The sequence below is a fragment of the Crocodylus porosus genome, unplaced genomic scaffold (genome assembly GCF_001723895.1).
Source record: "Crocodylus porosus isolate Cpor-Errol unplaced genomic scaffold, CroPor_comp1, whole genome shotgun sequence".
Classification (NCBI taxonomy): domain Eukaryota; kingdom Metazoa; phylum Chordata; order Crocodylia; family Crocodylidae; genus Crocodylus; species Crocodylus porosus.
This window is the reverse complement of record NW_017728886.1, coordinates 164,278,245-164,290,845: the sequence shown is the minus strand read 5'-3', so window position 1 is coordinate 164,290,845 and position 12,601 is coordinate 164,278,245. Positions and strand designations below refer to the sequence as shown.

The window sequence follows — 12,601 nt, the reverse complement described above, 5'->3', positions numbered from 1 at the left end:
CTCTGAGGTAAGGGCAGGCACACTGACAGTTACCACAGAGCAGGTGCTGCACAGTAAGTGCTTGCCCCCTTTAAACATGGTATAATTGTAGTTTGTCCATACTCTAAGTAAGTTGATTAATATCCATCACAAAAATCTGCCTCTTATTTCTGGTCTGAATGTGTCTATCTTCAGTTTCCAGCCATTGGACTTCTTCAGCACTTCTACTTCTCTAGCTGCCTTAATCCTCAAAGAGATGATTTCTAAAATGCAATTTCCTATGAGGGTCTTATAGGAAGAGTTTTACTGGCTTCCAAATTTCTGCATGTACTGCTCATTTGTTCAAAGTCACACAAAGGAAATCTCAAATTTATTTTGTCAATGGCCTTTTTATCATGGATTGCAAAACAAATGTCTGCCAGGGTTCCAGCCTGCCACTGGCCTTTTAGATCATATTGAGTATTTTCATTGTAATTCTCAGTTTGTAGTCATTCATTTACAAAGCTTACTTGATCTGGGCTAATAATCTTACAGATCATATCCTACAGGCTGTCTGCAAGAATTTTTGCCAGCAGTTTTACAAGCCCAATTAATAAGTGACAGGGGTCTAACTTCCTACAGGCTTGAAGAGCTATACATAGAATCCTGTCCCACCTTCCTCTCCTTCCTGAATATGGTAAATATTTTAAATATAAATTTATTGTGTATCTAGATCATAGCTTTATTACAGCTCTGAATCTTTTTAATGTAAATTCAGCCTTCATCTCTACCATCTGGAAGCTAATAAAGATTGGATTTTCACAGCCAAACCTTCATGTCCTTGCTTGTGTATTTTCAGCTGTCTGGAAAATATTGAAGTCTTCGGCTATCCCTCCATATGAGGATGATGTCTGCCAGGGGGGTGGGATTATTGGTGAGTTTTAAGATGGCAGAAAAAACCAATCCATGCCATAACTGAGTTGAGAGAAGAGAATTTGCTTCGGGAGGTGCATCAGCCATCCGCACATAGTGACCAGCCCAGCAGAGTTGATGTTTTATGGGCTTTGCTTCAATGCTGGTTATGTTAGCTGCAGAGAGGACGCTGGCACTGGTGTAGTGGTCTTGCCTTCTAATTTGAAGGATCTTCCTGAGGCAATGCTGATGAAGCCATTCCAGGCACTTAAGATGGCTTCAATATGTCACTCATGTCTCACACCCGTAGGGGAGCATGGGGATAACCACTGCATTGTAGACCAGGATCTAAGTTTGCATCTGCAGATCTCAGTCAGTAAAGTCATAGTGAAGCAACTTTCTGAAGGATACTTTAGAAGAACAACTGTCACCATGGCTAAACCTCTCCTTTATGTGCTTGCTGTGCCAGACACCTTCCCTAATCTGGAAGCAATGGGTTAGTTGGAGATGTTTGTTGCTTTTTTGGGCTGAATATATTGTATAAACCATTGACCATCACATTTTCTATGAAGGCTATGTCCAGTCTAAGAGGGAGATTAAGGCCTGTTCTCTCTCTGAAATGAGCAGAGCATCCAGGCCATTGTGAAGGCAGTCAGAAGAGATATCAGAGGATCTCTTATTTCAGAGACTGATAATAGGTTGTTGAACAAGGACAGGAAAAATATTCTATTAAGGTCCCATGCAACTTGTCTCTGACAACAAGGTTGTCAACAACAAGCAGACAACCTGCCCTTAGTTTAGGTCACTGGGTCTGGTTCTTGCAATTGCACTCATCCCAAAACCAGTGACTTAAACCAAAAAGACTGGTGAAGGAGTAGAAAGGAGACCATATTAACAAAAGATGAGAAAACATCTGATCAAAATGCTGTGTGAATGTTGCATATGGTACGTCCAGGCCTAGGACAAGGACAGTAAGAGAGGTATGATTTATAATCCACACAAGCTGATTTTATTTATATGCTGGACAACCATCCTCAGGAGAGACCAGAAAAATCTCTTCCTGAACCATCTGCCTTACAATGTGCCCAGCCTGGCAGACTGCTGCCACTACCACAGGCATTATTCATCCAGTGTCCAAGTAATAATTAGTCTTTTTAAAACTGAACTGTATAACATAGACCCAACCCTTTCCAATAGGTTCACTGATTTGACACTGGGTTCTGACCTTCCATGCTCACAACCACAGAAACAAAGCATAGAAAGGGATAAATAATAAAAGGAAGACTGTGCATGGTTGACAGATAACAAATTTCTGTGGTAAGGCAGAGTACATATGAACATTTTGCATCAGCAATAGGTGGTATTCCTATCTAGTCCATCTCTAATTATTAACAGATCATGCTACATCCGGGTGTGATTCACTCAGTATGTGAATTCTTATTGTTCAGTTCAAGAGTACCCAGCTAACCATCTGCATTGACCTATAACCATAGCATTTCAACATCACTTTTTAGAAAATAAATAGTTGCTAAATCCCTGAAGCAAAGGGAAATCAGAGCTGATGGACAATTCCATGAGAACCTTAGTGGTAGGGCAGATGGCAAGCATATAATTCATTATCCAAAATAAGATGGGAAGAAACATGAATTACAGTAAACTCTATATTACAAAGATTAATATAGTAAATAAGAAGATCAATTCCAGCTACAGTCTTACAGTGGGGAAAAAACATTGCATTTGATTTTTATGGGCTGATATACATCTCTTTTGTATGTAAAGATACAAAACTTTAGATATTTTATATTCCACTGCTGTCCCTCTTTGCTTCTTTTGCAGCCTTTCTCTTTTTCATTCTGCCACAATCTGTTCCTGTTTTCACCCTATTTTTCCATTGGATTTTTTAATCTCTTCTACTTTCTCCGCAATCTCTCCTTGGCAGCATACTAACTCAGCCCTACAAAGCTACAATGTCAGAGCAGGTTTTGAAATTAGGCAAAATGAGTTCCCTCTTTCTTAGACTGAAATAATAAGTAATGGATTACATATGAATTTCACAGTGCTTTTACGAGTACTGTTGTTTGTCCTTCGCGGGCAAAAATGACTGCATCCAGCAGGGGGAGGGGAGGGAAGAAGAGAAAAAAGAAGTGAGAAAGAAAAAGGGAAAGAGAAAAGAGAAAAAGAGAAAGAAGGAAAAGGAGAAAAAAAGGGAAAGGGAAGAGAACAAAGGGAGGTGGAGGCTAGGTCACATGAGTACGTGGATGACTTATAAATCCAATCTTTGCTTTGAACAATCTGAATTACATGATTACAAATAGCATTGGTTTTAGAAACCTAAATCAAAACTCCACATCTCAAAATTCTTCAGTTTGGGAGGAGATGAGGGAGAGCTGAGATAGTCAAAATCTTAACCCACAATGGGGTATTGTATATAGGCCTTATTTACAATAAGCCAAACCACAACTTCAGGTCTCAGTCTCCACAGAGTTGCATTGAGACAAATCATAGCAAAATAGGGCTAGAAGGGACCAGCAGAGGTCAGCTAGTCCAATCCCTTCCTTAAGGCAGGATCATTTCTATCTAAACCATCCCAGACATTTATTTGTCTAACCTGCACTTAACAACTTCCAGTGATGGAGATTCCACATTTCTAGTAATCAGTTCCAGTGCTTAAGCATCCTCATAGTAAGAAAAGTCTTCCTAATATCCAACCTTAATTTCCCTTCTTGCAGTTTAAACCCATTACTTCTTGTCCTGTCCCCAGTGGACATAGAGAACAATTGATCACCATCCTCTTTATAACAACCCTCTTTATACTTGAGGACTGCTATCTACACCCCCACCTCCAATCTCAGTCTTTTCTTCACTAAACTAATAATTGCAATTCTTCCAACCTTTCCTCATATATCCTGTTTCCAAGACCTGTAATTAATTGTGTTGGTCTCCTCTGGACTTTCTAGAATTTTTCCACAACCTTCTTGAAGTATAGTGAACAAAACTGAACCCAGTGTTCTCACCAGTACTGAGTGGAAAGGAAAAATTGCTGAATACTAATACTTGATCCCATATTTCATTTTTTCTCATACCCTCCCATTCTTTGTCTAAAACAAGCTTCTAAATCATATTTTGAATTTCAAGTCAGAAATATCTGGCAAACAATCTCTATCATTTCTGTCATGTTGAAGTATAGGCAGGAGAGGAAGCAGGGAACATAGAGATGTACATGTTGCCACAAAAAGGAGTGGTAATGGTTTTTATTAGTAATAACAAAGAAGGAAGACAGAAATTCAGCAGGAGTCCCAGGGGCAACAAGATTTACAATTATCTAATTTCTCCTGAATGAGATTTGATTTCACCAGCCAATCTTCTGAGCTGTTTGGAACAATTTTTAATTTATTTAAATTAAATTTAAGTTTCCTTCAAACCTCACAGATAATCTAAACATACTTTAGACCATTCCTACATGACAAACAAACCATATCCTGCAGCAGCATGCCCAATATCTGTACATGCATGTGCTTTGATTACTGCTGAGATGGACAGTAGAGCCACTCTATATGCCTAAAGTCTTAATTCTCCACTTCATTCAAGTAGTGCTAGAATAAAGTTGAAGAAAAAAGATTGCAGAAAGACCAAAGGAATTTTCCCGATTCAGGATATGTTGCAGAGGAACAGCCTTAATTAATGGCCTCAAACTCTTTAAGGTCTTTCTGCCTCGGCATTAGATAAGCTCCTGCATCCATCGCATATCTTTCCATTTTGTTCTGCCCATGTGCAGCTATGCCTTCGATTGGGCTTCTAGTTCACTTTACACTGGAGAGAAGAGGGGGAGGGGGTAGCTGCAGAAAGAGCTAGATACATGGCCAAGATGTTTGTCAACAAAGGATTCCTCTTCACATATGGAATTCTCCATTAGCTGCCTCCAGATGATTTGATACTGCATTGCGCTGTTGTTATGGTTCCAAGTGGCATTCATGGATTAAAGAACTCAGCCAAAAAATGTAACTGTCCTATACAGTAGTGAATTCCTCTTTTCTCCTTAATGCTCACTAACAGCATAGTGGGATGAGGAGTCATAATCTGATAGCAGCGTAGAGTTTTTATTGTAGGATCTATACATTAGTAATCCACCAAGAGCATTCATAATGTTAAAGGTATGGGTCACCTGAACCACATAAGTTTTACCAGTGGCATTTTATATAATGTATGACAGGTAGTAACACAGAAGTTTAGTTTCCAAAACTAAACTCAGTCTGTTTATAGAACTGGTGCAACTGCAGGCACCATTCTAGCCTTATGCACACAGACTGGCTTCCTCAGACCTCCTCCAAACTGTTCCCTATTGCCACTTATTCCTGTGTCTAGGAAAGTTGCAATAAGCCCATTCAATATAAGCCTTTTTGAAATATCAGGATGAGCTTTTCTCAGAAGGTCATCAGGAGACATGGAGCAGGTAGCATGAAGAACAAAAGGATACATTTGCTAATTATGGAAGACTTTCAGCTGACCCTTAAAAAGAATTCTTGCTTCCATGACTGGTGACCTCTTCAGCAGCCTCAGAATCCTATCAGCCACTATAGGGAAATGGTTTCTCTGGACTACAGCCAGCCTATTGTTATACAGTGGACCCATTTAAATGGAGAAACATCAAGGTTAATGACTGTTAATGGTTTTTTGTCATTGTTTGCCCCTCAGGTAGGTGCATCACTGCTTGAGTAGTCTACATCTTGTTGGAGGCTACAATGCAAAAAATGAACTGCACAGGCAGTTTACAATTATAATGGCAGTTGCCATTTTTCAGATCAATATGGACATACACTAAACCAGGGGTCAGCAACATTTTTTGGCAGCAGATTGGAATCACCCAGCTCAGGTCAAAGGTAAGCCAGTGCTAAACCCAGCCATGGGCAGAGTATCCAGCCACCCAGTCACAGCACAGCATAGCACATCATGGGCAAAGTCCAAGCCACTGAAGGCCAGATCCAATGGTTCTGCATTCTGTATCCAGCCTGTGGGCTGCAGGTTGCCAAGCCCTGCACTAATTTATAGAACTGTGGAAAAATAGGGCTGAAAGGAGCATAGGACATCATCTGGTCCAACCCCCTACTCAAGGCAGGAGTATCTGTCTAAACCATCCTATTTGTCTAATGTACATTTAAAACTTCCAGTGACAGATTCCATTGTCCCACAACACCTCTTTTACCTCTTTTCTTAGAGCAGAGGAGGGAAGTGTTTTAGAACCTATGCTGTTAAAGGGGTTGATTGTTAACTCTTTAAGTCATGTGCTCAAGAGATCTCAGGTAGAGGGTTACACTCCCCACTGCAAAGGAAAGGAAAAACCCCACAGTCTGTACCAATTTGACCATAGAGTAAAATTCTTTCCTCACCCCAAATATGGTAATTAGTCATAACCTTAGCCAGGAGCCCTCTGGCTTTGGTCCCAGCAAGAGCACTGGCACACCCCAGTTGAAATTCTGGCAGTGGGGGTGGCCACATGCTAAGGCACATCGTTGATGTCCCAAGGTTACAAGTGTGAGGCTACAGCAGAAGTGCTCGTGATGCAGCCTCTCAGATTCCAACAAACCTGTGAATTCTGTTAAATACCTTGTCACAAGGATATAGGAAAGGAAGTTAAAGTCCCTGGCCTTTGCTGGAGCTAACACCCAATGCCTGTGAGGGAGGCTTAAAAACACCCTGACTTGTGTAACAGGAATGGGGTGAGGAAGCAACCAGCAAAGCCCAGAAGCATGGGAAATACCCATAGTAGAACAGAGACATAGCTATGCCTAGATCATTCCCAACCAGCAGCTGTCCAACCTCTCCTTAAACACCTCCAAAGATGAAGAGTCTACAACTTCCCTAGCCAGTCTATCCCACTGCCTTGCTAATCTCACAGTGAAGAAGTTTTTCTGGATATCCAATCTAAGCTTTCTTTGCTGAAAACTTACAGCCATTGGTCATCTTCCTCCCTGCAGCAAGAAAGAAAAGGTGCTTTCCCTTTTCTTTATGGCAGCCCTTCAAGTATCTGAAGGTTGCTATCATATCCCCTCTTAAGCACCATTTCTGCAAGCTAAACATGCCTAGCTGCTTCAGCCTCTCCTCATCTGACTTGCCCTTTATCATCTTTGTCACCTGCCTCTGGACCCTCTCCAACTTCTCCACATCCTTTTTAAAATGTGGAGCCCAGACCTGCACATAGTACTCCAGATGAGACCTAAATATCACCTCCCATGTCCTGCATTTAATGCTTCTATTGATGCAGCCCAAAACCACATTCAGTTTTTGTGTAGTTGCATCACACTCATATTGAGCAAAATATTCCAAAGTCCTTTTCCATAGTTCTGCCGTCCAGCCAGGTGCCACCCATTTTCATAGGTTCATAAATGTAGGGTTGGAACGGATCTGAGCAGATCCTCAAGTCTGACTCTCTGACCTGGGCAGGAATGAATACTGTGCTTATATGACCCCCGGTAAGTTTAAGCCCAGATAACCCCAGCTAGGTAATTATCAAGCCTCCTTTTAAAGACCCCTAAGGTAGGAGCCAGCACCACTTCCCTTGGAAGCTGGTTCCAGATCCTAGCCGCCCTGACTGTGAAGTAGTGCCTCCTGATGTCTATCCTGAACCTACTCTCAGTCAACTTGTGCTTTTTGCAGTCAACTTGCAATTCTACGTTTGTGCTTTTGATTATTCCTCCCGAAGTGTAGCACATTGCCTTTGTCCATGTTGAATGTCATCCTGTTAGCTCTAGCCCAACTTTTCAATCTGCTGAGGTCCTCTCAATTGCGCTCACATCCTCCAACATGTTTATAATACTTCCCAATGTAATGTCCTCTGCAGACTTTCTCAAGAAGCTTTCTATGCCAACATCCATATTGTTAATAAACACATTGAACAGCACCAGGTCCAGGACAGAACCCTGTAGAACCCCACCCAAAACTTCCTGCCATTCTGACATGGGCCCATTAATAATTACCCTTTGCTTATGGCTATTGAGGCAGTTCTCTATCCATCTTGTAGTAGTTTTATCTAGCCCACCTTTCTCCAATTTGGTTATAAGAGGGTCATGTTGGACCTTGTAAAAAGCCTTGCTGAATTCCAAATACACTATATCCACAGCATTCCCTTCATCCAGCCAATTAGTTATTTTGTCAAAGAAAGAGATTGAGGGGTTTTTTTAATAATTTGTTTTTCATAAATCCATGCTGATTGCTTGTGATCACCCTTTCCTCCTCCACATGCTTGCAAATGGTCTTCCTTTAGATATGCTCCAATAACTTCCTAGGTTTTGAGCTGAGGCTAACTAGTCTGTAGTACCCTGGGTCCCCTTTTTTGCCTTTTTAAAAAGAAGCACTATATTGGCCATTTCCCAGTACTCTGGTACCTGGCCTGTCTCCCACAGCTTCATAAAGATCATTGCCAAGGACTCCGAGCTCTCCGCTGCTAGTTCCCTCAGTATCCTGGTATGAAATTCATTTAACCCTCCTGAGTTGAATTCGTTCAGACCCAACAAAGCTTTCTGACCATCTCTTCTGTTATGTCCTCCCTCAGCTTGCCCCCTTCCTTATCCAGATAATCCTTATTAGGTGTCTGTCTGCAGTTTAATATTTTTCTGAAGACTGAGGCAAAGCAGCTGTTGAGTAGCTGTCTACTTTGTATCTTCAGTTAGGAGCTCCCCCTGGCTTGTTAACAAAGGACCCACAGTTTCCTTGGTCCTTCTTTTCTGGTTAACATATTTATAGATCCTCTTCTTGTTGTCCTCAACCTCTTTTGCCAGCTGCAGCTCATCCTTTGTCTTTGCCTTTCTGATTTTGTCCCCACAGGTTCTTGCCTTTATCCTTCAATCTGTCCTTACATGACACCATGCCTAGTAACCCCTTGAGTCAGATTAAATTGACCTTTTTGAAAAGCAGCATTCTAATTTTGCTGACCTCATGAATTCTATCATATCGTGAATGTTTCCTCCCAAATTATCTATCACCTTCACATCCTCCACCCATTTTTCTCTGTTGATCAGGACAAGATCCAAGACAGATGATGCCCTAGTTGTATCCTCTACTTTCTAGAACCAAGTCTCTGTGATGCCATTCAGATGATAGTTCTTTTCACAGGCTGCAACTTCTGGCTTATCTTGTTTATTCCCTATACTTCTCACATTTGTATACATGCACCAGACATATTTTGCATTTTGGCATACTCACTTCCCTTTTGCATCACTTGTTGCAGTCCTGTTGCTCTCTAGCCCTTTCCCAGAGTTAGCTTGCTTCTTTGCATCCTTTCCCCTATGGGCTGTGTGCTCTGTTGCTGGAGGGTTTTCCTCACCATCTTCCATGAAACGTAGTTTAAAGCCCTCCTACTAAGTTGGCCAGATGACATCCAAAAATGGCCTTCCCCATTCTTATCAGATGGATCCTGTCTTTTGATAGCAGGCCTCCTCCCACTGTCAAAGAAGCTGAAGGCCTCTGATTGATACCACCATCTCAGCTATACAGTTTTAAAAGTTTGAAAAAGAACAGGAAGCAAAAAATAGGTATGCATGGTTAGTTCAACACAATGGAGTCCCTTCAGAGTCTGCCATAAACTATTTAAAAATAAGAGGTGAATAGTGATGTGGCCAAATTCATGGATGACACCAAAGTACTCAGGATGGTAAAAAAAAGGCTGACTGAAGAATTACAAAAAGATATCATAAAATTGAGTGACTGGGTGTCAGGCTGTGGCCTTGATGCCAGGTTCCTGGCCTGTGTGGCATTGCTGCTCATCCCAGTCTGGCACCTCCCTATCAGAAGAGAATTATGAGATCATGGATTGTGAACTCCTGGCCATCTGTGTGGCCTTCAGGGAATAGCAGCATTAGAAGTAGTGCAGGACAAGATACAGGTCTTCACAGGCCACAAGAACTTAGCATACTTCCATAAGGCAAAAGATCTCAATCAAAAGAAACTGCATTGGGCACTGTTTTTCTCCCATCTCAACTTCCAAATTAACATACTAGCCCACATCCAGAAATGGAAAAGCAGACATCCTATCCTGAAAGGCAGGATATGATACTGGCCCAGTGCAGGTGCCAGCAGAACCCAGCCCTGTTCTGAAGCTGCAAAATGCCATTAGTGCCACACAACCAACAGACTTGCTAACTTTGCTCAAAGCTGCCACCCAAAAGGAAATCTTCCCTGAGGAGCAGGCCACCCTCTATCAACAACCCCATCAGGAATGGAAAGAGATCATACTACTTTTGAGATAGGATCGATGTACCCCCAGGTCTGGTCAGACTAACTGTGCTCTGTGTGAGCCGTGACTCACTGTTAGCAGGCTATCAGGAAACAGAGAAAAACAGCTAATTGGTTGCAGGATACTTCTGGTGGCCATACCTACATGAGACAGTCCAAGGCTTTGTCTACTCCTGCAACCTTTGTACTTGCACTAAAAGACCCATGAAGAAATGTGGGTTCCTCCAGCCTCTTTCTATTTGAATCTAACAGATATCCCATAATCCTGATAGTGATAGATCAGTTAACCAAAATGGTCCACTTTATCCCATGCACAGGTCTTCCCTCAGCCAATGACACTGCCCAATTATGGTTGGACCATGTGGTTCACCTCCATGGTCTCATGAACCACGTAACCTGTGACCTCAGGCCCAGTTTGTTTCACAATTTTGGTGTGAGGCCCTGCACCTGTTGGGAGTTCACGCCCAGCCCTCATCCACATACCACTCACAAACCAAATGCCAAGCTAAGAGAACAAAGTAAATCATAGAGCAGTACCTCCGGTGCTACCTCAGTTTCAAGCAGGGCAACTGGTCCCCCTTGCTAGCATTTGCAAAGTTTGCCTACAACAAATCAATGCATGCCTTGACTGCACAGACATCATTGTTTGCCAATTACGGGTTCCACCCCCAGCCATACCCTGTCCTACCCATCACTTCTGATATCTGCAGTTATAGACTGGGTTCAACATGATCAGGGGTCCAAAAGGAGCTAAAAGCCCATGTGGAAAAGACAAAAAGGCATACAAGTGATATGTGGGCCAACATCAGCAGCAGGGACCTGCTTACTCAATAGGACAAAATGTCTAGCTGTTGACAAGACACCTCTGTACCCACCATCCCTCACAGAAATCAGATCACAGGTACACAGGGCCCTTCTGTATTGCCCAACAAATTAATATGATCACCTTGGAATTGCAGCTTCCCCCAACACTGAAAATCCATCCGATATTTCACACATCCTTGTTTAAGCCCTACATGGGAAAACTTGCTTCCCCACTGATCTCAGCCTCCTCAGCCACCTGTAATGGTTCACAGCCAAGAAGAGTACTTAGTTACCAGGATTCTGGACTCAAGGTGGAGGTGAGGAAAACCGCACTATCTAGTAGACTGGGAGAGCTATGGATCAGAGGAATCCACATGAGAGCCTGTGGAAAAAACCCACATCCCTGACCTAGTGCAAAAATTCTATGAGGACCACCTGGAAAAGCTGAAACCAAAGCCCCCTAGAAGGGGTCAGGGGTGGCTAAAAATCAGACTATGGCCTAGAACCTTGGCCTAGATGGTATAGCTGCTCAGTGCAGCCACAGATATTGCAGAGGCTGACACTTGAATCAGGCTCAAAAAAGTATTATGCAGAGTCATGTAGGATAGGTCCATCAGTGAGATTTACCATATTTTCTCACATTCAGTGTGCCCCCAGAATAAGATAAACACCTAGTTTTGAAATGCAGAATGAAGAAAAAAATATTTGCCCTTGTGTAAGTAACTGAGTAACAGTGGCTAGGGAGCCAAGCTTGCTCATTGCTCTGCTCCCTGTAGATAGCATGCAGACTTTACTTTTGCTTTTGCCTGGTGCAGAAACTTCCATTCCCATATTTCCTCACATATAACATACCCTCCAATTTCTTGCAGCCAGTTTTTGGGGAAAAAAGGGTCTGTGAAAGTAAGGTAAATCATAGTATGGCTAAAGCCTCCAAATTAGGACTTTCTAGGTCTCTACATGCTGGAAATTGTAAAGAAAGAGGGACTGGGGGCATAGCATAGAAAAGACCTGTGTAAATACTCTCCCCCATAGTATCCAATTTCTAACACTGTGAGAGAGTGGATGCTGGGTGACATAAAGCTGTGGTCTGACCCAGTATATCCTATCTTAGGTTCTTATGTATCAAAAGTGTGAGCCATTTATGTGCATGAATTAAAGCTGATCAAGAATTGGCTGATACTCTTCCATCAGAAAATGCAGCTTCATTGAAACTGAAACTTTTGGCAGAAACTTAAAAGGTTTTGATGAAACCGCTGGGATGTTTCCTTAGACAAACACCTTAGCAATTTGGAGAGATAAACGCCCATCTCAGAATAGCTAGTAATTCGGTGGCTTGAACTTTCCCCTGAGATGTGAAGGGAGAAACCACACTCTGGGTTTCATGAAAAAATTCAAAAGGTGTCATTTTAATGCAGATGCAGAATGGAAACAAATGTCAAAGTTTCAAAATGCCCATGAAACAATGTTCTTGTCTTTCAAGCAGCGCTAGTATGCAAGTTTTTTTTCTTTTTTCTTCTATTTCTTTACTCTAAAGTGGATGGTGAAAGCTTCTTTGCACCATGACAGTTTGGTCATATTTTTTAGGTGCAGCAGTCAGGAACAAGAATGCAATGCTGCATCATTAAAAGAAACAAAAACCATACATGGTATATCTGCTATAAATATAATGCATATGCACTCAAGATATGCTCAATTAAGTAAG

The 12,601-nt window shown here is 42.0% G+C and overlaps 1 long non-coding RNA gene across 1 annotated transcript; it reads left to right on the top strand.

Annotated features, from left to right (window-relative positions):
* Window positions 1–604: 604 nt before the first annotated feature.
* On the top strand, window positions 605–10,197 carry LOC109316589. Its single transcript, XR_002102880.1, has 3 exons — window positions 605–655; window positions 818–1,251; window positions 10,186–10,197. It is a non-coding gene; the product is annotated as an uncharacterized LOC109316589 (long non-coding RNA).
* Window positions 10,198–12,601: the final 2,404 nt, after the last annotated feature.